General features: G+C 36.1%; 1 protein-coding gene across 3 annotated transcripts in view; it reads right to left on the minus strand.

Annotated features, from left to right (window-relative positions):
* LOC117325276 (neurocalcin homolog) overlaps positions 1 to 23720 on the minus strand; it is a 70184-nt gene that overhangs the window by 13600 nt on the left and 32864 nt on the right. For 2 of the 3 annotated variants that reach the window (XM_033881387.1, XM_033881388.1), the window contains one exon: positions 6252 to 6451. The gene's annotated coding sequence lies outside the window, so the exon portion shown is untranslated. Of the gene's footprint in view, positions 1 to 6251; positions 6452 to 6822; positions 6845 to 23720 lie in introns of those variants that run through there. The other variant, XM_033881389.1, reaches the window with a different exon arrangement.

Consider the following 23720-nt stretch of genomic DNA (forward strand, 5'->3'; position numbering starts at 1 on the left):
TGTGATGTAGGATGGCTGTGGCTATACAGGGTTACTATAACATGTGGCTGTGTGATATAGAATGGCTGTGGCTATACAGGGTTACTATAACATGTGGCTGTGTGATGTAGGATGGCTGTTAGTAATACAGGGTTACTAAAACATGTGGCTGTGTGATGTAGGATGGCTGTGGCTATACAGGGTTACTATAACATGTGGCTGTGTGATGTAGAATGGCTGTGGCTATACAGGGTTACTATAACATGTGGCTGTGTGATGTAGGATGGCTGTGCTTATACAGGGTTACTATAACATGTGGCTGTGTGATGTAGGATGGCTGTGCTTATACAGGGTTACTATAACATGTGGCTGTGTGATGTAAGATGGCTGTGGTTATACAGGGTTACTATAACATGTGGCTGTGTGATGTAGGATGGCTGTAAGTAATACAGGGTTACTATAACATGTGGCTGTGTGATGTAGGATGGCTGTGGTTATACAGGGTTACTATAACATGTGGCTGTGTGATGTAGGATGGCTGTGCTTATACAGGGTTACTATAACATGTGGCTGTGTGATGTAGAATGGCTGTTAGTAGTACAGGGTTACTATAACATGTGACTGTGTGATGTAGGATGGCTGTTAGTAATACAGGGTTACTATAACATGTGGCTGTGTGATGTAGAATGGCTGTTAGTAGTACAGGGTTACTATAACATGTGGCTGTGTGATGTAGGATGGCTGTTAGTAATACAGGGTTACTATAACATGTGGCTGTGTGATGTAGGATGACATGTGACTGTGTGATGTAGGATGGCTGTGGTTATACAGGGTTACTATAACATGTGGCTGTGTGATGTAGGATGGCTGTTAGTAATACAGGGTTACTATAACATGTGGCTGTGTGATGCAGGATGGCTGTGGTTATACAGGGTTACTATAACATGTGGCTGTGTGATATAGGATGGCTGTTAGTAATACAGGGTTACTATAACATGTGGCTGTGTGATGTAGGATGGCTGTGGTTATACAGGGTTACTATAACATGTGACTGTGTGATGTAGGATGGCTGTGGCTATACAGGGTTACTATAACATGTGACTGTGTGATGTAGGATGGCTGTTAGTAATACAGGGTTACTATAAACATGTGGCTGTGTGATGTAGGATGGCTGTTACTAATACAGGGTTACTATAAACATGTGACTGTGATGTAGGATGGCTGTTACTAATACAGGGTTACTATAACATGTGGCTGTGTGATGTAGGATGGCTGTTAGTAATACAGGGTTACTATAACATGTGGCTGTGTAATGTAGGATGGCTGTGGTTATACAGGGTTACTATAACATGTGGCTGTGTGATGTAGGATGGCTGTGGCTATACAGGGTTACTATAACATGTGACTGTGTGATGTAGGATGACTGTTAGTAATACAGGGTTACTATAAACATGTGGCTGTGTGATGTAGGATGGCTGTTAGTAATACAGGATTACTATAAACATGTGGCTGTGTGATGTAGGATGGCTGTGGCTATACAGGGTTACTATAACATGTGACTGTGTGATGTAGGATGACTGTTAGTAATACAGGGTTACTATAAACATGTGGCTGTGTGATGTAGGATGGCTGTGGCTGTACAGGTTTACTATAACATGTGGCTGTGTGATGTAGGATGGCTGTTAGTAATACAGGGTTACTATAACATGTGACTGTGTGATGTAGGATGACATGTGACTGTGTGATGTAGGATGGCTGTGGCTATACAGGGTTACTATAACATGTGGCTGTGTGATGTAGAATGGCTGTGGTTATACAGGGTAACTATAACAAGTGGCTGTGTGATGTAGGATGGCTGTGGTTATACAGGGTTACTATAACATGTGACTGTGATGTAGGATGGCTGTGGTTATACAGGGTTACTATAACATGTGGCTGTGTGATGTAGGATGGCTGTGGTTTAATACAGGGTTACTATAACATGTGGCTGTGTGATGTAGGATGGCTGTTAGTAATACAGGGTTACTATAAACATGTGGCTGTGTGATGTAGGATGGCTGTGGCTGTACAGGGTTACTATAACATGTGGCTGTGTGATGTAGGATGGCTGTTAGTAATACAGGGTTACTATAAACATGTGGCTGTGTGATGTAGGATGGCTGTGGCTGTACAGGGTTACTATAACATGTGGCTGTGTGATGTAGGATGGCTGTTAGTAATACAGGGTTACTATAACATGTGACTGTGTGATGTAGGATGGCTGTGGTTTAATACAGGGTTACTATAACATGTGGCTGTGTGATGTAGGATGGCTGTGGTTATACAGGGTAACTATAACATGTGGCTGTGTGATGTAGGATGGCTGTGGTTGTAACAGGGTAACTATAACATGTGGCTGTGTAATGTAGGATGGCTGTGGTTATACAGGGTTACTATAACATGTGGCTGTGTGATGTAGGATAGCTGTGGCTATACAGGGTTACTATAACATGTGACTGTGTGATGTAGGATGACATGTGGCTATACAGGGTTACTATAACATGTGGCTGTGTGATGTAGGATGGCTGTGGTTATACAGGGTTACTATAACATGTGGCTGTGTGATGTAGGATGGCTGTTAGTAATACAGGGTTACTATAACATGTGGCTGTGTGATGTAGGATGGCTGTGGTTATACAGGGTTACTATAACATGTGGCTGTGTGATGTAGGATGACATGTGGCTATACAGGGTTACTATAACATGTGGCTGTGTGATGTAGGATGGCTGTGGTTATACAGGGTTACTATAACATGTGGCTGTGTGATGTAGAATGGCTGTGGTTATACAGGGTTACTATAACATGTGGCTGTGTGATGTAGAATGGCTGTGGTTATACAGGGTTACTATAACATGTGGCTGTGTAATACCGTGTAATGTATAACTACATATTCACATGTCATAGTAACCCAGGGATCTATGATACTGGCATGTATATTCAATATCCAAGGGTCTTTGATACCAGCATGTAATGTACAGTAGTAGACTGTAATGAGTTCACCAAATGACCATCTTACTGTTTAGACTTTGTTAAAGTTATAACACTATTCATTGTTACTTTGCTTACAATTACAATATGATGATGTGTACAAAATACATTTTCTTGTTAGTCCTTTGATTAACAACCTGTCATCTGCTAAACAGCACATCACTGCATGGTAAAGAATTGATTGTAGAATAAATGTTATACTTGTAAGGATGGCAAAAGAAGGTTTGTCAAGCTACAAAACTGAAAAGTTAACAAGGATTATAACACTCAAACGATTCAGTCATTTCTGAAGTATGTTTGGAAAAGGAGTGACATAGAGAAGTCATGTCATAATGGAAGCATATTGAAGACATCTCTGTGTGATGATTGGTTTTGGAGCATTGACAACAACCGTCACCAGAGTCTGGATGTCGTAACTGATATTTAATGATAGAACAGGATAATTTATTCAAAAGAACTGTTCACAGGTGACTGTTGTCAGGAGGGTTATGACAAATCAATCTCTGGTGAATAGAGAGAAGAGAACTGGATTTTGCAGACAGAAATTTTATATACACTGGACAGTAAGCCATCTCTTATATTTAGTAATGAAATTAAAATAATGATGGAAAGCGACAGGAAAGTGTATGAATGGAGGAAATCTGATCAGAGGTTACGGCCTGAATATATCGACTTGAGAGGTGACTGGAAGACAAACTGCCCTACATCCGCTATGTTTTGGGGTTGTATTTCCTATCCCTCAAAACTCTGGATGGGAATATGACTTTAATAGCGACAAATACATTTCTATTATTGATGAATGTCTTTGGCCAGTAATCACCCATCATGTTGAAAACTGTCAGTGGATTTTTTCAGAAGGACATTGCACCATGTCATGTATTGTCCTGCTCAAATCATTGGAAACAAAATTATGTGAACACTTTGTTTGGCCCCAACAGAGCCCTGATATTAATATTATTGAAAATGTTTGGAGGGTGCTGAAAAATTCAAAACTTGTCAACGAAAAATTGCAAGGAGAATACAAAGTGTTTTATATTCTTTGTGTCATATTACCAAGCATTTACACTGTAAGTAAACTATTACTTTATTGATAGATGTTACATTTCAAAACATAAAGTATGTTGTCTGCTTGAGCAAGGGTAGCCATTTAATTTTCCAGATACAATTCTTTACTATCTCCAAGGATCTTTGATACAATTGTATGTTAATGACAAATGTACAGCTGGCAGGATGTTTTGTTTCTCTCCACTCAATATAGCTGTAAACTCAATTAACATTGATCGATTTCATTGCTATTCCTAGTTCCATTCAGAAATGATCTGGAGAACCCAACAGTGGTAATTTGATTATATCCCACCTGTTATATCACACTCAATCCCAAATCCCCATACAGAGGCACATCCACCAGTGTGGTACATAAAGATTCTTCCTACAGTACTCTAGCTACAAAACTGAAAACAATATCATCCTTTGGAAACAAAATGAAAGATGATTTAGAGTAAATAATGGCTTCATCCTGCTTGGTTTTGAAGATATTTCTTTGATAATGTTTTGAGTGGCTGGCTCTTTCAACCATTTCGAAATCAAGACCAAATACCACTGTGATGGAACATTTTGAAATAGGAAACAACTGATACCAGAAACAGGGTCAAGGGGTTTCATGAATCCCATGATGAAATCTTCTAACAGAATGAGTTATTACATCACAAGTTAGATTGTTTAAAGAAGGAAAAAATGCTGTTTAGTAAACGAACATCAGTACATTGTTGCAGGCATTATTTGACAACAGTCACACTGAAGTGATGATTTATCTCCCTTTAAATAGAATGGACTAATTTACAGCTGTATTACATCCATTTCTGCCCATGAAATGTAAGAATCTTAACTTTCAAACTATCACAGATTTCTGAGTGCAAACGGAATATGGGTTTATTTTTTTATAATATTATTTAAAATTGCTTGTATTGACCTTTACTTTATAGGTACAGCTGTGGGATCTCAAAATGCAATCAAAACATGGTTCCTACATCATCCACACATCTTGCAATTACATGAATTACAAATGTGTGGTTTAAACTTTAGGTCAATCGATAAAAATTACGAAATGACAAAAATACGGAACATGTCGTATCAGAGACATTCACATCTAGATAACAATCTCAATTTAAATTGTAAGTCAAATCTGTGTTCCTATGGGATAAAAAATGAAGCTTTAATTATCTGCACAGATCTATACAGATAATACATACATTCATATTTAATGTCAATAGGTCTAATATATCATGCATACCTGTAGTTGTATGGGTGTTTCCCCACGTTTTGGAGAACAAAGAAATGGGATGGATTTGTAAGACTAATGCAAACCAGTTGAGTCAGTTTTTTACTTACCACAGGTAAAACAAGGTAAAGATATAGGTAAATTTATTTGAAATATATTTTAATCCTTGGAACACCATATCTCTCCGTATGTTTACCGAAGGTCAGGGAATGATCACAGAATCAACCGATTCAAAGCTATATTATCATTTTTTCATCAACACAACATGGCAGGCATTATATAATTTTGTCGTGTGTTGCATTGATAATATTCCCTATGTGACATCTGACATTTCACACTTGGAAGGTGAGTGATAAATAAATAAAGCCACAAACCATAACCCTGTTTGATCACAGCCACTGCTATCTAGTTGAAAAAAACCCATTATATTTTCTAAAACAGAATCCAAGATGGATAAGCTCACATATAATTCCATATAATTACATCTATCTCATCTTTTTATCAAAGCCATTCTTAATGTTTTAAGTATTCATATCAACCATGATAGCTATCACCGACACTTCATTTTGATTTTCCATCGTGAGCACATTCACCTGAACGTTACAATCACACATCATGTACACATTGTGCAGACTTTGTGTGCATATTACACATGGTGTAACAATGTGCAGTCCCACAGCAGTATAGATTTGTAACCAGAATACTTAGAAAGAATAAAGATGGCTCATTACAGGAACAAAATTTTAGAATGGATCATCCTAAAAAGTTTCTCAGCTTGCCTAAACTAGATTACATCATACAATGGATTATAGCTCACTGTCACATAATAACCCTTACTCTCAGGTCTAATGTGATTCATGTAGATTAGAAACAACAACATATATAAAACCCAATGGTAGTAAAATAGACCAGCCTTTCTGGTTTTAATAGGATTCACTTTAAATCTTAAGAAGATTTTCCACATACCTTGGTCTGAAAACTTTAAATCCAATGCACAAATATGAGAATGATTAGAATCCTTCAGTATAGTATGGTATAGAAAATATCACTGATGTCACCCACAGAGAAATGTAGAATTCCTCATCCAATATGGACTACATTCACGAAGATGCATGTATGTACTGGCTGTATACTAAACTCCTAGCACTCCAGTGGGCCTGTCAAACCTGGAACAGAATAGAAAATAATGTATTCCTTTTGACAACAACGTAATATAACAACATATCTTGCTCATTTTACAAGGGAGTCTATACTAAACACAACCTACAGAGCTGTTTTGATTTGTCATAGGAACCAAAATCATAAAAAGAACTGCAACACATCACCATGGCACAGCTTGTATCCAATTCTCCTGAGGTAACAACCATTTTTGTGATTTTCCTCCTCATAGGTAAAATATAAATTTATGCACTTTAAGTTCTATTTATAGCGTTTGTAAATCACAAACAAAACAAGAGTAGATCGGCAGTAGTCCATGAACATGTACCTGTAGTGTCTATAATCCACATTATTAGCTGTGCTATACCTTCATAATTACCTGCTCTGTATCGTGTATATAGTCTCAATATAAAAATACCAGCACACATAAATTCAAGCCAGTGTGTACATGACTACACTGGAGTGATATTTGAAGGCGATAGTCAGTTCAGACATACCCACTTTCACAATGGTGCCCTCAGTAGTACTACATCAAACACCAGAAAATAATCAATAACAGGCAATCTTGAATGACTTGATGATGATGACAGTGATAAGCTAAGGATGCCACCACTACCAACAACAGTCACTGTTTAGAACCTACCTAGCCAATACACCATGGTCTACTGTCACCACTACCTACTACACACAAAATGTAATGCTCATAAAATATATAGCCAATCTCCTATTGATTTTTTATTACTCCATATACATAGCAAAAAAACACATAGAGGTTGGCTTTGTACAGGAAATAAATGTCAGTAGAAACATACCAGGTATATATGACAATACATTGGTTGTTTACATTGTTTACTTTGGCATATGATATTAGAAGTATTTCTAACTGTTATACCATTGTGTTATATATAACAATGTCGTCCATAGAAGCCCCTACTTCCTCAGTTACTCAGTAATCTATTGTGTGTGTGAATTCGGCTGATATAAATGATTACATTATTATGGTGTACTAGACACATGCATTGAACCCATTTAAAAACATGTTTATGTACAATATCTTGCTTTATACCATCCTGGAGGTTTATTCTGAGACTGACGTAATGAAATTCAATATCTGCTGCACCTGAAAGCTGGAAAGCAGGAAATTAATATCCATTTGATCGATATGCTGAACTTAAAGTCTAAAAAATTTAATATTTAGATTGACAATCCCTGTTCAAGAGAAAAACTATCCATTGTCCTTGCTTACACACATAATCATATATATATATACATGTAATATTGTAATTGGTTTCTTCAAAGGAGAATAAGAATGGTGGCAGCAAGAATTTTAAGAGTACAGGGCCAACATTTAATTAACACGTTTCTGTATAAGCTCTGAGCTCTATTGATGTTTGATTAGAAAGGCAGGCCATCTTTACTACATCTCTTCTCCTCAGTATCAGTTTGTGTTTAATTTAGTTTACAAGAACAATGGGATTGTGTTTCTGAACATCAAATTATTAACATCAAACTTTTTGTCTGTAATTTGCTCAAACCTATTTTTGTAATTTCAATCAGCTTCAAACACCAGGGGTTTCACCTATATTGTATACATTACCAGAACTGTCAGAACCTAGAAGTCTTATTAGTAAACACTACCATTACATCATATTGTAAATGCTTGAGCCTTTGTTAGTGACATATTATATTAGGTCAAAGCAAAAGGTCAACCATGCCAGATCAATGTAATGAACATCTTTCAGTTAGCATTCATACATTTTCAAACTATATATGGTTTCCAGCGTGCAGCTGTCCAATAGTTTGACAAGTCTTTCATAAGATATTGTCATTTATAAGGACAAAAACTAACCATTCACTGCATAACTAAACATCCTTGATTACAAACAATATGTGCTTCAGTGTTGTATACCAGGAAATGAAAATGACACCAGGAAAATCAACAGCATAAAATTGTTGTGGCAACTGGGTAAAATATGTTTGTGGCAACATCAATTTAATCTACAGGCAAGCTTTTATTGGGTTCAGGATAAATACTGCCTTCAATATCAAATTCTTTTGTTGATTATTTGTTTATATCAAGAGGCAGGCAATACAGCTAAGCAAGGAGGAAAACTTTATAAATACTTTAAATAATGCAAAATAATGATAAAATCTGAACAGACAGGCTATCAGGGTGACCACATTAAAGATGTTCTCAGGTGGAGCCCTATAATATTGTGACTTCCTTAGTGTATCCTATACTGGCATTGATGATATTGATCAAATCACCTCAATCACATTTCATTCAACAGCGTCTATTTTATTACAGTGCTGTCATGAAATGCTATGTCTGCGGAAATTTTTTTTTTTTCCCTTTGTAAATGGTTATGTAGAAGAGATAGTAAAAGCCTGGTGATGTTTGTTAGCATGTCAAGGTTACTATGTAATTAGGTCCATACAATATGCCTGTAACAGTGACGTTTTTACCATGTGGTAGAACTAGATGCCCCACTGTGAGAATGTCTGTACACAGATTACATACAGAAAGTTGACTAAGCCAGGGCTCACTCAATATTTGGCTAACATTCAACTATTACAAATATAACAAGACTACACTTCTGTCCCTGACAGCAAACAACTTCTACACTTCTTCCCTCTCCCAGGTGGCAACAACTTCTACACTTCTTCCCTCTCCCAGGTGGCAACAACTTCTACAGTTCTTCCCTCTCCCAGATGGCAACAACTTCTACACTTCTTCCCTCTCCCAGATGGCAACAACTTCTACAGTTCTTCCCTCTCCCAGATAGCAACAAGTTCGACACTTCTGTCCCAGACGGCAACAAGTTTGACACTTCTTCCCTCTTCCAGATAGCAACAAGTTTGACACTTCTGACCCAGACGGCAACAAGTTCGACACTTCTTCCCTCTCCCAGATGGCAACAACTTCTACAGTTCTTCCCTCTCCTAAAAGGCAACAAGTTCGACAATTCTTTCCTCTCCTAGAAGGCAACAAGTTTGACACTTCTTCCCTCTCCCAGATAGCAACAAGTTCGACACTTCTGTCCCTGACAGCAACAAGTTCTACATTTCTTCCCTTTCCCAGACGGCAACAAGTTCTACACTTGTTCCCTTTCCAAGATGGCAACAAGTTCTATACTTCTGTCCCTGACAGCAACAAGTTCTACATTTCTTCCCTCTCCCAGACGGCAACAAGTTCTACACTTCTGTCCCTGACAGCAACAAGTTCTACACTTCTTCCCTCTTCCCAAAGGCAACAAATTCTACACTTCTTCCCTCTCCCAGATGGCAACAACTTTTACACTTCTTCCCTCTCCATGATGGCAACAAGTTCTATACTTCTTCCCTCTCCATGATGGCAACAAGTTCTATGCTCCTTCCCTCTCTCAAAAGGCAACAACTTCTACACTTCTTCCCTCTCCCAGAAGGCAACAACTTCTACACTTTTTCCCTCTCCCAGATGGCAACAAGTTCTATACTTCTTCCTTCTCCCAGAAGGCAACAAGTTCTATACTTCTTCTCTCTCTCAAAAGGCAACAACTTCTACACTTCTGTCCTCTCCCAGAAGGCAACAAGTTCTATACTTCTTCCCTCTCCCAGATGGCAACAAGTTCTATACTTCTTCCCTCTCCCAGAAGGCAACAAGTTCTATACTTCTTCCCTCTCTCAAAAGGCAACAACTTCTACACTTCTTCCCTCTCCCAGAAGGCAACAACTTCTACACTTTTTCCCTCTCCCAGATGGCAAAAAGTTCTATACTTCTTCCCTCTCCATGATGGCAACAAGTTCTATGCTCCTTCCCTCTCTCAAAAGGCAACAACTTCTACACTTCTTCCCTCTCCCAGAAGGCAACAACTTCTACACTTTTTCCCTCTCCCAGATGGCAACAAGTTCTATACTTCTTCCCTCTCCCAGATGGCAACAAGTTCTACATTTCTTCTCTCTCCCAAAAGGCAACAACTTCTACACTTCTTCCCTCTCCCAGATGGCAACAAGTTCTACATTTCTTCCCTCTCCCAAAAGGCAACAACTTCTACACTTCTTCCCTCTTCAAGAGGCAACAATTTCTACATTTCATTCCTCTTCAAGAAGGCAACATGTTCTACACTCCTTCCCTCTCCATAATGGCAACAATTTCTACATGTCTTCCCTCTCCATGAGGGCAACAAGCCCTACACTTATGGCAATGAGTATGAAGTTCCAGTGATGAATAGAGGAACACATGGTCCAAGTATGAAGTTCCAGTGAAAAGAAGCTATATAGTGTATGAGATAGTGTCTGTACAAGCTAAAAAGTGGGGAAAGAGGGACGGATAGTTTATCACACTTTCAAACCTCAGATTTGTGACTTACCAATTCTCCATACTAAGTAGTAATATTAAGCATCTATTATCTGTACAGATAATAAACTGTTCGTTCACTACCCTGATACATCAATATATATATATAGCAATACCATTTCATGGCACATTTACCTTTCCATGGTTGGAATGCAAATTACTGTACAAGTATTTTTATTTGGCATCTCATCTAAATATTTTGTCTAAATTGCATTAAAATGGACCTTAACTAAACAACCACTTTCAATGTTTATAAAAAAATTCTGGGTGGCTTTATATATTGATTTCTAGAAATGGCAAATGCATACATGATTAGAGACCCAAAGGAATGAATAGAATACTTAATTGAATAAAATGTTAATTTTCAAATGGATTTTTAATTTCTTAATACAGAATGCTATTCCATAAAGTTAATAAAATAGTAATGTTAATTACCGAATGTAACAGTCTAAACTTTCATCGCAGGATCATTTATAATTAGGTTATTTCTAAAAGTCTTTAGTATACAGGTATCATTTTATTCTTGTGCTCTTGAGGGGTTTCCAACCTCATTACTCCATAAGTGTATTTAATATCACTTGTAGATCTTCAGTGTCAGTAAATTTATTTATAGAAGCCTATAAATAAGATAAGACATGTACTTCACTGAAACTAAGACACTGATCCATAGCTACAAATTTGAAGGATTTGGATAATAAATCACTATTTTATTATCATCCTAAGCTGGAGTCATAAATCACAGATTTATACCCTATTGAGCATGATCACATTTGACTTCAGTTATCTTTAATTACAGGGGCAGGCTCTGACAGTGCTAAAGGATACTAATATTAAAACTCAGGAGGTTAAAACAAAGCAAAGCAATAGCTTTACTTAGTTTTTATTTCAGTCTTGTAAACATGTTAACATTGACAAGTCCCAGTTAATGTCAAATCCATTTGAAGAGAACTACATTTTAGGTTAAACAACTTGTTCTACTACAGTTCACATGGAGGGCTAAATATTCATGGAAACGTGCCTTATAACATTATAATGATTATTTTTTTCCTTGTAACTACATATTTTTCTTGAAGATGTTTTTAATGAAGGAATTAAGACAAGAACAAGAATTACACATAACTATATATATATCTTGTCCTGCTTTGTCAGTATAGTTAATTATAATTAATCTCCTAAATTCACTAAAATGTCCACTATGTGATCTAACTTAAATATACCAAGTGAGGTTAAACTTTTTGAGCAACAGATCGATCTAAATGCAAAACTTTAGAGTGAAAAGTTGATGTTTATGCCATCACTCCATAAACACAATAGTATTGCTTTGTGACTTTGTCACCAAGGAGAAAAAATTATGAACAATATTTATGGGCCTATATGTTATCATGTTCGTATTTTCTCTAGGTCTTCCTTATAATAATAGCATGCCATTTTTGATAGCTTGGCCAATTCTGGTAAGCCATAGTTTTTATTTAAAGTACAAAATGATGTCTTTCTTCTGCAAGCTTGTGAACATATCAACCTATGTCCAATTTTATATTGTCATACCAATGCATGGTCAATTTCATATTCATATATCAATTTATATATCCAATTTCAATTTCATATTCACACAACAATGTACGTCCAATTACATATTCACACATCAATGTATGATTAATTTCGTTTCATATTCACACATCAACGTATGTCCAATTCCATTTATATTCACATATCAATATATGTCCAATTTCATATTCACTGTATATCGATGTATGCCCAATTTTATAATCACATAATTATCAATGTACAGAGCAACCCGCTTATTTGCATAGCCCTTTTTCCATGACAAAATATGCAAATAACCGGAGTATTCGTATAGGCGGAGTTGGGTTTTGGCCCCTCTTATACACATGTAGTCTAGATCGTCAGGTAGGTACTCAAAATGGGCGCTATAATGATTGTTTACGTTATTTGCATTAAAAATATATTTAAAAAAAATACATTATTCAAAATATAAGAGTAAATACGAAATACATGGGTTGTTATTCTTTGTAAATGTACAAATATTTGCATACACTTCATCGTTTACTACTGGTCACTCTGAGTCTCTGGGTCCGATATCGGTCATACACGCGTGGGTTGGCACTATGATGTACAATGTCATCATTTCAATTAACATTCATTATCGTCTCGAGATGCGTTGTGTTCCTGCTATGAGTATATTAGTTGTTTGATCATAGATGATGAACTGCTGAAGCAATAGACTGTCTTAAATGACCGTCACATGTGTATTGTCGTTTGGGTTTGTTTTGGAAAATGGCGCACACACAGAAAGAGTTGTCGTTCATTACACATATGCCCCCACAATGCAACGCGCCTAGAAAACAATCATGGCGATCGCAACCTGCCTCAGCGAGTGTTCAAGTGCACAGAACACAGGTTTGGATCGATGCTATAATAAATAAACAAATCTCATCAAAAGATGAGGCATATAGATATTTTATTCAGTAATTCTTCTGCACATTGCTACTGATATGGTCTAAATAATTACAATGTCGATATCGATGCATCGAACGTAACCTGTAATGACGAAGTGTGAACCAATGATAAGATAACGTTGTACATCGTGTCGAATCAATAATGTAAGTTAAAACACATTTCATAAAACTTTTATTACGGGAAAATCACAAAATACCCTAAAATCAATTAAATTTTTCGATTTTTTGGAATTTTTATATGCATATAAGCGGGAGTCGGTGTTTTAGTCGATGCAAATACACGGGATTGAAATACAAAGATAAAGAAGAAAAAAATCGGGACCTGAGAATTTTATGCAAATAAGCGGGATATTCAAATAACCGATATGCAAATAAGTGGGCTCCTCTGTATATTGAATTTCATATTCATATACATGTATCAATATATGCCAAATTGTATATTCATGTATCAAACTTTGTTTAACTTTAAGCTTGTAAGGTCTTCAGACTATAATTACAGCTACGCACTATTCATGACTTCCATTAGAAGTAGGAATCTATGAATACTGGCCAGGATTCTTGTTGAACACTGTCCAGAAAACAGAAAATATGGGTAATGGTTTCATTTACTGGTAGTTGTAACAATTTCCTAGGAAGAAGAAGAAGAAGAAAGTAAAGAAAAGTACATTTTTCTGATGTCAATGCCTCCAATGTCACTATAGGTGGTGTAACCTTTTGATCGGGAAGGGTCCATATCATATTACAGGCGATCTAGACAGGAACTGTCTCAAGGTGAGTCATCAAAGAGACACCTCCCAATCTATAGATTTAAGGCAACCATAGTCATTATTTCCCAAATCTAATTCACCAGGAGCTAGAATCAGCATCATTGGAAACAGAAAGCTGTCTTCACATCAGACTCAATGTATCATCATTATTAACCTTGCCTCTCACGACTTGCAACACTTTATATCTCAAATCAACTAGTTATACAGAAGACATTTAGGACTAGCCAGTCACCGGGCAGGGCAATATACATTGGACACAATGCAAAGAGGCATCAGCAAATATTCCAGTGGGACCTCTTTAAGTATGTAGACTTGCAATTCAAGAATGGGGCGTCTGAATTGGAGCATAGACGACAATGATACAATTAACTTGGAGTCAGGTAGTCTGCAGTGAAGCTTAAACTTTCAGAAATGGAACCATGCAGAGATAATTCCATGGTTTTCAACTCCAATGAATTGTCATTGATCACTGTTGAAATACCTCTTAATTTACACTATGTCAAACCTATTCCTTTTCCACTAAAAAATAATTCACGAATATATTCTGCATGCCAGCATTTAATCTTTTATCTTCTAATTTTGATGCATGACTGCTATATTATTTCCACATCCCAATGACCAAACCACCACAGGAAGCAGGAAAGCTGTGTACTTGTTGGGTTGTTCTGGGCAATGTAAAGCAAGCTAATAGATCATCATTATGTGTCATTATCACAATACAAGTAATGACCAAATTTTACTGGTGATAATCCATCAACCCTCAATTATAATGCAAACAATATATCAAGCACCAGTTCTTTGTTAGATTGTTGACTGGTTAATATTCCAAGTTGCCTTAGGCCTATTATGAAAGGACAAGTGGTTCCATGATTTGTATACAATACAGCCACAAAGCTGTTCCATTTTAAGATGTATATTTACATACAGCAAGCATCTTATTTCACTGATGATCCATCCAAAACATACAATCTATTGTTAAATGCCTGCAGCTGAATACCAAATCCTGATTTTAATACTTGCATTGTCTTCATTACAAGGTAATTACCAGGTCTAGCCTCATACTTTGACTTCACTTGACCCTAAAAGCCTATCCCAATCAATACACCTTTGATCACCAATTCATTAGTGATAGGGCAGAACACTTGAAAGGAAACCATGTAAACTTACCTGATATCAAGTTATCAACAATTCTTCAACAAATCAACTTAAAATTCTATAAGTAAACAGTGGTATCAATTTGATCAAACTGAATAACAGAACTGTCTCAGTAATGTCAGCTATCTTATTCACACTGCTGTCTAGGGCAACTATTATTACGCATTAGGGACATTCATGAACGTTTTCAGGAGGACATCCATGAGTATCTTTATAAAAAAAAACTCTGCAATATGCCATACAAGCAACTAGGATAGTTCAAATATCAGTGCCACTTAGTGTTGGTTGAATGAATTGTCTACCGAAATCAAGGTTTTAAGAATCACTATATACGTCATATTATGAAAAAAACCACATAATAAATAAAATTTCTAAGTACATTTAGTTTGCTTTCAGATATACACTGGGTTCGAAACTGCATGGTCTATAAAATTAATAATGACAGATAATTGATCATTTAAGTGATAAACCAGCACTACTAGAGTAAGGTTTAAAGGTTCACAATGATCTCTGCTTTACCGTAGACCATTGAAAACTTTCTGTTATGTTTTTAGCAAGTAAACTTATAGCTGGGCTGATATTGATGGTAATTGTTAAAAGTATGTTCAAGGTAAACATGTTAGGCTTCATGAATATTCATCAAGGATCTGTCCGCTTAATTAAAGTGATCTTGACTTATGACTGATTACTCCCATATATCAACTTATCCAAGGCATAATACACATTACTGTTACATGAAAATCAGAAATATTCTTAATAAAACAAAAAAAATTAACAGATCAAATGCCCATATTAATCAGAAATAATATCAATATACTGTTGTTATCTGTGGCTTTGGTGGCTCAATTCACTCAGCATATTCTATTCATTTCTCCAATCAAAGCACACACACCTTATAAGATTGAAGAATAATGACCAATTTTGGTGGTGAAGATATATATTAAGAAAACTTGTGAAGAAAACTCCTTGTATTATTGTTCATATGCCAACAGGGAATTATTTAATAGAAGCCACTAAGTAGTAAGGAATACCCAGACTCTCGAGTCACACATGTAATGTGGGAATTATATAATACAGAGACAGCCAAATAAATCACTACCATAAAAGCTGGAACAGTTCACCTTCCTAACATGAATAGCGAGGAACCAGAACAATTGCCATAAATAGACAATCCCATAGGAGTGATCCACTAACCTTTAAGTTATTGTGTGGAACCTAATTTTATATTCCTAGTAAAAGTGACCTTGAACTTTGACCCCAAAAATGAATCCCAAGCAATCAGCAGTGTGTTAAAATTGAGCTTTCACCTTGCACAACTAGATGTCTTGTATCAACATGATTTCTGAGGTATATATATTCAGCTTAGTTGTTCAAAATATGACCATCCTTTTATATGTTTTTGGGAGTGGATAATTTGGGAACTATAATCGTAATACTTACATTTGAATTGTTAATAAGCGACATTTATCCATGGAATGACAGCTGATATGAAAAAGTTATCATTGTAGTATGTATGAATAATGTGTACAACATATACCTTGTGGTGGTCGGTTTATGTTAAAATATGATCCAATAACTCTCCTTTTTGATGGGTTTGCGATTGTACACATTGATGAAAGCCATGATAGCTCATCAGATTTCTCTGTGAAGAAGTATTTGCCATACAGTCTATGTTGAAGCTATTGAGCGGAAACTGTTTTGGCAAGTCTACAATGGGCCATAACTCTATAAATAACATGCCAATAAAATATTTATTAAATTTATCTGAAGTTTCATGACAATAAACCTTCCTATGAAGTTTTGAAGTAACCCGTTAAAAAAATACTCAAGTTATTCAGCGGAAACTGTTTCCGCAAATCTGCAAAGGGCCATAACTCTGTAAATAATGCGGAAATAAATTTGGTTACCATAACGATGCTACCAATCAAATATAAGCGATGTACATAACTTAGTTTTAGAGAAGTCGTTTATATGTCTTTAGCCAAAGTCACCCCTCAGTCCACTGGGGTTCAGCTGGACCGTTCATATTTCTTTGAATCCCCACCTCATAACGATGCTACCAGACAAATATGAGCAATATTCATAGATTAGTTTCAGAGAAGAAGTGGTTTATATTAATTTAGCCAAATTGACCACTTTTGGCCCTGCCCCTCAGGCCCCTAGGGGGTCAGCCCTACCTTTTCTCAAATTTTGAATCCCTACCCCATAACGATGCTACCAGTCAAATATGAGCGATATGCCTTGCTTAGTTTCAGAGACGAGGCCGTCTTAAGCCAAACTCACCCCTTTCAGCCCCACCCCTCAGGCCCCAGGGGGTCAGCCCCACAATTTCTACAATTTCTAATCCCCACTCCATAATGATGCTACCAGTCAAATTTTGTTAAATTCCAATCAGCAGTTTGAAGAAGAAGTCAATTGTTGACGGACAGACAGACAGACAGGGGGACAGATGCTAGCGTATGGCATAAGCTCACCTTGGTCCTTCGGACCAGGTGAGCTAATATTGGACACTAAATCATCCATTCTGATACACAGGTGTCAGTAAGCATACCCTCTAGCCTAACAACTCATTCTGAAAGAGAATAGACATTGCTAGCTTATTTGAAAATTGCATGATAGCTATATGCAAACAGGATGTCCGTCTGTATGTTTCAGCATCTAGACACATCAATTGTATGTGAAATATATCCATTTATTTGCATAGCCACTTATGGTTCATTAACATCTCTGCTGAAAAGTTAATGTCACCATAAAATAGCAGACAATAAGCTGGTTACCAAACAACAGCTGCTCACAGTTTACAAAAATGCAATAAACCCATTTTGTGTTAAATATGAACATGTACCTCTCAGCTTTTTTTTTTGAAATATTGGTGACTTTAGATCAATGAACTGTCACACCGACTCTTAAGGAGCATGAAATGTTGTCCATACCACAAAGCACAAGTTTCCAGAGGATTGTAAGCTTGATATTTTCTTAATCTCTGGTCTTTCATCCTAATTTTGAATTTCATTAAAATTGGCCCATAAGCTTGGGTGAGGTGGTCTTCTGGAGAAGATATTCTGGATTTAGACAGTCAGCAAGACAGACAGGGTATGTGGTCCCCTCAATACAAACAGTCTAAGGGTAGACAGGGTATGTGGTCCCCTCAATACAAATTGTTTAAGGGTAGTCAAGGTATGTGGTCCCCTCAATACAAATTGTTTAAGGGTAGACAGGGTATGTGGTCCCCTCAATACAAACTGTCTAAGGGTAGACAGGGTATGTGGTCCCCTCAATAAACATATTTTAAGGGTAGACAGGGTATGTGGTCCCCTCAATACAAACTGTTTAAGGATAGACAGGGTATGTGGTCCCCTCAATACAAATATTTTAAGGGTAGACAGGGTATGTGGTCCCCTCAATACAAATTGTTTAAAGGTAGACAGGGTATGTGGTCCCCTCAATACAAACTGTTTAAGGGTAGACAGGGTATGTGGTCCCCTCAATAAACATATTTTAAGGGTAGACAGGGTATGTGGTCCCCTCAATACAAATTGTTTAAGGGTAGACAGGGTATGTGCAGGTCCCCTCAATACAAATATTTTAAGGGTAGACAGGGTATGTGGTCCCCTCAATACAAACTGTTTAAGGGTAGGCAGGGTATGTGGTCCCCTCAATACAAACTGTTTAAGGGTAGTCAGGGTATGTGGTCCCCTGAATATGAATTGTTTAAGGGTAGACAGGGTAAATATCTTTTTAAAGTCTTTTTAGGGCCTATCCAAGTAGTGAAATCTATTTAGGACTTCAAAAGCTTTTGGCACATATTTTAATTAAACATATTTTTTTCTCAAACAAATTACTACAAAATGCACTTAATTTAAACAGTAACAAATAAACAAAGTATGGTGTCTGTGAATTAATTTTGTTATTTCAAACATACCAAAGATAAAATGTTTCTGAAGTGTGATTTACAAATATATTTTCTCACAGAAAAAATGACAGGTTGTATCTGACAGCAAAGGCATCACAGGATCAACTCATGAATCAATATCTTATTTAATCAGTAAGCAGAATGGCAATGATCAAATACGAGATTAAAATTGTTTCAACAATTGTCAAAAATCTCGGAAGTTATTTCATGTTGAATATGCAACGCAGTTTTCACAATCTTCTATCAAAAGTTTAACATACACAGCCAGTATACTGAAGCATTGTGGTGATCTAGATGGAATGATGTGTTATGTGATAATTACCCAAACTCTGGAATGCAATACGTAATGATTTTTTTCTCGCCAAATAGTTTTAAAATTAGCATATGGCGAATTGGTAGTGCTAGCACAGTGCTTTATTACCCACTGGTAGAAGTTAAGCAAACTGTATTGGTACACCATGTGTCCAATGTACATGGATGCGCCATTCGCATTTGGAATTACATATATATTTGGAACACCACTAACATTTACATTAATATACTAAAATCGGACACAGGAGCGAATATCCGGAATCACATATAGGCAAATGTTACAGTTTCTTTTGAATTCAACGTAATTAATAGGCCAATTAATAACAAAATGCAACAAAAAGTTATACCAAAACTATATTTAATGGCTTTTCCATCAAATTCAAGACCCATTTTCTTAAGTTCAAGGCCTCTTGGTGAAATTTCAAGGCCACTTCACCATTTTCAAGGCTAAGGCTCGTTTTTAGGGCCTTTTCATGGTCTTAACAAACCCTGAAACCAAAAGGCCATTTTAATAATAAAGAGGTTTTCAATAAAAAAACAATAATAATCATCGTGTTCTGAGATGACAACTCAGGTTATATGTACTTAAATTTTCTTTCTAAGGTAATATTATCAGCTAAAGCAAAGTCCTAAACACTGGGTTCAAGTTGATAATATACATGTTCACATTGTCATCAAGTTTTCCTTCCAAATATTCTAAAAGCTTATGAAATTTATCTACTTTGATTTATTTATAATACATCGTTCATTAAAGCTTATGACAGGTGATGAAAAAAAAACTGATTTTCACACAGATATTGATGCCAGGTGACTGAAAACAGACCTGTGGATTGTAGGCATGCATTGCACTAATAAACAATAATAAACGGGATGATATAACTGCCACAAGGTGGATCATCCGACAGTACAGATTTGATGTACAGCACACTACAGTGTATATGGGACATGAATATCACAGCCAATAAATACAGGCACACTCATAAGTGGACCTTGATAGAAATGGGTACTTAGCCATTTTTACAACCTGTCCAATCATTAAGACTTGCCTGTGATCTCAAGAGAGGATAAGACCATGCAATACTACCTATAACACTAGCTGGCAGAGGTTTGACACCAACAAAGTCACTTTGTGTACATTCTACCATCATATCCTTGCTATCATCCAATGAACAGTCTTAATTAATGTATGGCTTCCAGCTCTGGAATACTACAGCCAGTACACATGTTCTCAAATACATTTTGCAGGTATAGGTTATGAGAGAAAATACACTAATGCAATAGTTCAACAAAGCTTAACAGCTAGAAATGAAAGCTCTAAATGAAATTATCTAATTAATATAACAAGCTGGTAATGCAACTAACTAATAAATCAATGATCCGGCACCGCAGGAGAGGGTGTACTAATTACCACGGCTCAATGATATCAAAACCGATGATAGTTCTACACTTTCTACAAATCAAAAAAATTAGTTTAAAATAAAACTTAAATTTTCATTGCAGCTGTAGGCAGTGAAAATATAAGTTTTTCTTTTCTGACCAATCAGAACGAGCCTTTGTATTCACCTCATTGAAACTTGCTGATTTTTCCAATTGAAGCAAAAGTCCTTTCAACATGGCGCTGTCAAGTTGATGTGGAGTAATGTCACAAAGAGCTATGACATCATGAATTATGTTACTGATTCCCGCACTTCTTGACACTATTAATTTTTCCATGTTTTTAAATTGTTTTTAAGTATATAAAATGCAATAAAAAGAAAATTGAATGGTTTCCCGTTTAATATATTACTCTGTTTGTGTTCGATAAGATGACAATGTTTAAATGTCTTCATAAAATACTGTATCATTAAAAATTCTGAAAAAAATGACAGCCATCATTAACAATGCTGTTTCAATGTTTATAATTCAGCAAAATATGAAGGTTTAGTTCAATACATTGTATTATGAAACATATCCAAGTCGTGGCGATATCATTTCCTGTACACTTGTGTTGCCAGAACGGGAAGAACACTTTGCAAATATCAAATTCATTCAAAATATAACATGAAATCAGCAACATCAGAAATATCTTGTTCTTATTTTCATAATACTTGACCACAGTTTGATATTTGAAAAAAGGAATTAGTTTAATCTTTCATGCATGGTACAGATGTACGTCATGCTGACCGTGCACTTGAGTAGGTCATGAACATTTAAAGCACTCTGTTAACTGGTGACAAATATTTTAATAATCAAAGGAAATTAAATTAATTAAAAGAAGTTAATGCTATCAATATTTCATTGAACATATAAGTTTTGCCTTAATGAGATTCTGAATTGTGATGTGTGATACTCTAATAACCGATGGAATATCGGTAATTTATAAAGTTCAGGTACAAAGACTTGGAAAAGTCTGAGAAGTGCATGGTTCTATAGAAAAAAAAACAAACAAAAAACAAAAACAAAAACAAAAACATTAAACCAATACAACCAGAACAGATGGAACAGATGGTCTCTTTCGCATGATCAATAGAAAATACATTCACAAAGTGATTGTTACAAAAGCCAGAAAAAGGAACATGTTCGTCCTTGATTATCAATGAAAGGACTGATATGTGAAAGCCAAAAGAACGGCAAAATTGTATGATTGACAGAACTGTTACTTCGGTTTTCAGCAACCCAAATTTGTTGAAAAATGGAAACAACATTATATTATGCTTGGCCCTTTATATTTACTTGACAACGCAAACATACTTGTTTTGCCGATACATATATCCTATATCCTTGACATTGACCTGTATTATATATACAGTTGCAGCGGAACATTCAAAATCAATGAGTTCAGTTTAAAGAGGACTGACAACAGTTTTTGAAACATGTTTAAGAAAGAAGAGTTTTGAAAAGTCTATAAATAGCAGCAATCAGCTGTGTTTTGAAAAAATTGATAGTTTACTTCGTGCACACACGTCAGTTATCAAATTACAGACAATTGTGGCACATACAAGAACACCTGGAGCATTAATTCAGAAGCCAATCAGGAACAAGCACGAAACTCAGTTCTCCAACCATCGACTTGAATACATATATATAACTGAGGACTGGAACTTGTATTTATTGTCTAATAAAAGATCAGGGGATGAGCCTGAAGTTGGGTACCGTCAACTAGCGTATGTACCGACTGACTGAACCGACTGACTGAACGAAGGTACATCAGGGACATCCGTGGGAACTTGTCAACCTCAGCCGTTTCAACTTGTGTTACAACGGTGGTAAAAATTAAACAATATTGCCTGAATGGTTTGTACATGAAACATGACATTGCAACTTTAATGGTTTTGAGTTGTTAAATAATTGATTAATGAAGTGGAACTGTGACATTTATGGCAGTAATGAAATGCAAAAACAGGACTTTTGCAATAAAAATTACTCAGCTGATAAATGGCAGTTCTACCTACATGATATTAACACATATATCTATTTACAATCCCTCTCTTCCATCTCCCAGCAATATATATAATATTGATCTACTAAAACAAATAAATGTAATCAGAGCAATGCACAATTGTGTGAATATCTACCCCAAGGACACGACAGCCTTTTATCCCATGGCCATGAATTACCAAGCTACAGACTAATTTTACACAAGGCCTAAGTTTCTAAACTCATAGGTCTTCATCATATGCCAAGCTCTAAACCAAACAGTCATTGTTGTTTATATGAAAATATTATTTAAAACTTTAACACCTTTTGTCTGTGCGACCTTCAATGTCGTTCAAGGTAATTTGCAAATTTGCAATCTATATGGGCCAAATACTCACTCTAAACCCTTCGGTCCATTAGAAGTCAATTGAAGTTTTAAACACAGTATTAATGATGTATGAACTAAGAACTCTACAAGAAATCATTGGATGTTTTCAACACATTCTACTCCCGTGAATGTAACGTAGGACAAGATAATTTATTGCTTGCTTTTAACAAGAATTTTACAGAAATATGCCACCAGTCCACTCAGAATGAATAATAGCTAAAACTGTGATTTTTGCAAGAAATTAGTACTGGTAATAAAATGTATTACCTATTTTTGTATTATTAATAAGATGGTTGATTGGTTAAACAATTTTATATATCACCAATCAAGTAAGTTTGCATGGAATATTGGGGGATGGGACGAGGGAAATGATTGGACATGATGACTTTTATCCCGCAATTAGTCCAATCAACTACCTCAGATGGAAAGTTAATGGCAGATAATTTGCCTGAAAATTTGATATTAACCTCAAAAGATGTATAGAAACCTACTTGTTTGTAGCAGTTTCATTAGTTATTCAAAAACCTTGACTG

Source organism: Pecten maximus, chromosome 4 (genome assembly GCF_902652985.1).
Source record: "Pecten maximus chromosome 4, xPecMax1.1, whole genome shotgun sequence".
Taxonomy (NCBI): Eukaryota; Metazoa; Mollusca; class Bivalvia; order Pectinida; family Pectinidae; genus Pecten; species Pecten maximus.